The 2,761-nt window shown below is 36.3% G+C and overlaps 1 pseudogene; it reads left to right on the top strand.

Annotated features, from left to right (window-relative positions):
• The first annotated feature begins 252 nt into the window (after nt 1-252).
• On the top strand, nt 253-759 carry LOC121325028 (annotated as a pseudogene).
• Nucleotides 760-2,761: the final 2,002 nt, after the last annotated feature.

Here is a 2,761-nt window from a genome sequence, read left to right as displayed (position 1 = left end):
GTGTTGTTCATAGTCCTTTTACAATGTGAATAGTATTAGTATTAGTATTTGCTTCTAAATGGAGCTGTACATAAATAAATAATTTAAGTTGCACCTCCAGAGCCATACTGTTTATATATTTCTAGGTGCGGAAGCAGCTCTACAGGGAGCACTACAATGATTAGCAATTATTAGTTAGCAAACAAGCAATCAAGTAAATCACTCAGGCACATAATACTAACACTACTACTATGACTACTACTACAGCAAGCTACAGAGATGTTGATGCCCAAGAAGAACTGCATTGCTAACTATGAGCTCCTCTTCAAGGAGGGCATCATGATGGCCAAGAAGGATGTACACTTAGCCAAGCACCCTGAGCTGGCAGACAAGAACATGCCCAACCTGCACGTAATGAAGACCATCCAGTCTCTGAAATCCACCAGCTACGTCAAGTAGCTGTTTGCCTGGCTCCACTTCTACTGGTACCTGACCAATGAGGGCATCCAGTACCTGCATGACTTCCTGCACCTGCCCCCTGAAATCGGGTCCGCTACCTTCCGGCGGCAGACTCACCCTGAGACTGCCAGGCCCAGGCCTAAAGGTCTGTAGGGAGAGTGCCCAGCTCATCTAGCCCGTGAAGAGGCAGACAGAGACACATTCAGACGCTCCGCACCTCCACCTGGTGCTGATAAGAAGGCAGAGGCTGGTGCTGGAGCAGCTACTGAATTCCAGTTCAGAGGTGGGTTTGGATGTGGCCGTGGACAGCCGCCTCAGTAAATTCTCCTTCACATTCTGTACAATAAAGTTGGATAAAAAAACAAACAAAAAAATACTACTACAACTAATAATAATAATAATAATAATAATAATAATAATAATAATAATAATAATGGCAGTTTGTGTTATTATTTATTCAGAAAAAACATAACTATTATCCTTCATACACATCATTACATTTGTTGTTTTTACTTCAGTTCATTTGTTTAGACAAACAGTAAAACAAAATGCCATTTTTGAAAAAATACCAGCTCGAGTGTGGAATAATGTGCTATTTCTATTTAAATGGTACAGTACTTATTCTGTCAGTGATGGCACTGGAACTGACAGCTCAGTGAAGCTGTAATTTGATTCATTAAGATTTTTTGTCTCGTCCCCTCACAGAGGATATTTTCAAAGCAATTTTACTAACACTGTGAGCAGCGTGAGTACAGTTACAAGAATGGCTGTTCATCACAAAAATATACTTAGAACATGTTAATTGTTGGAAGAGTTGAACTTGTATGTATTTACTTTTTTTTTTCTTTTTAATACATCAACATTTTACAATAATACCTCTATTTTATAATAAAAACATGTATATCATGTTACAGTGTGTGATCCTGGTAGACCACTTTAACCAAAGTGATCATTATTAGGTTCTGGTGATTTATCCCCACATTTGTTAATTTGAAGAAGCCATGCATTAGCCTAACAGTTGTTTTTATTATTATTACAATAGGCAAAATGTGACAGGACGCCTTCCATGGATCCTATAACCTTCCATGGATCCTATAACCTGTAATAGCTTCCTTGTTTTGTTAAAACTAAACTGTAGTTATTATCTGACATGTGTACACTAACCGCTGAGGTGAAATCCATCATTTCGATGGCTAACAGTATGAACAGTATGCTTTTTCCAACACAGTCTGAGCAATGATACCATGTCAAAGATCTCACCTCCCAGTATTTTATCTCTCTTGTTTTGACAAGACCAATCAAGCCTGCAACTAAAGAACATTAGAAACATGAATGCATTTAACTCAAATGTAATTAAAATAACATTTTGATATGTGGTTATGGATTAAGAGTGACCCCTATCCAGAGAAACAGAGAGAGAGAGACTTACATTCATGATGTGTACTTTTCCTTCCAATAACATGAAATGATAATTGCTTTACCATTTCAATTTAATACATTGTGTTGCTTCTAAAGCAACATGAATGTTTAGGTAGTTATTATGCTTTATCATTTATATTTTGACAATATTCCACAAAATAGTGAACAGGTTCTTAATATTTATATCAGTACTATAACTATTACTAGCTCATTTAGAAGGCCACCCATAACTCATAAGTCAAAAAATGTGAAGAAAATAGAAAATACTAAAATAGTTTTGCTCAATATAGCATTACTTGTTTTCCAATAAGGGTGCTATATACAAAAATAAATTTTACAGTTCACATTGGTAGTTCTTGCACAGTAGTACTGCATGATAACATCTTATTATAAATGTACACCAATATGTCAGCTATGAAACCTAGAAGTATAGTTCCTGGGGCAGTAGGTGGTTTTATAACAAAGCTGTCTTTCACAGATATTTATCTGATAGATTCATTTTTAGTTTCCTGCTGCAAGATTTATAAGATAATAATTCTGTTCAATTTACCCTTAACATCTAGCCTTTCACTTTAGATTTCAGGGGATGTATTATTTTTGCTGTATGAAGACATTTTTAAGATAGCACAGACTAGCTTGCCCAGGCAAACCTATTCTGTTGAGACTGAAACATAATTCTGTTATTTTCCATCTCAGAAGCAACAGTTCTCATGGTAACAAGCACCAGCTATCTCCAAAATTGCAGTTTGTGAGGATATCAGTGTATACTGTATAGCGTGAAATGAAAATTCAAGAAATGTTTTCAATGTTATAGGTTGGGCACATCATACATTGGAAGTGCACTTAGTTTTCTATCGATCAACCCACAGTAAGCTCCAGTAGGGATCCGTTTACGATTTTTGAA

The sequence above is a fragment of the Polyodon spathula genome, chromosome 12, assembly GCF_017654505.1.
Source record: "Polyodon spathula isolate WHYD16114869_AA chromosome 12, ASM1765450v1, whole genome shotgun sequence".
NCBI classification, from domain to species: domain Eukaryota; kingdom Metazoa; phylum Chordata; class Actinopteri; order Acipenseriformes; family Polyodontidae; genus Polyodon; species Polyodon spathula.
This window is presented reverse-complemented; position numbering and strand designations above follow the sequence as displayed.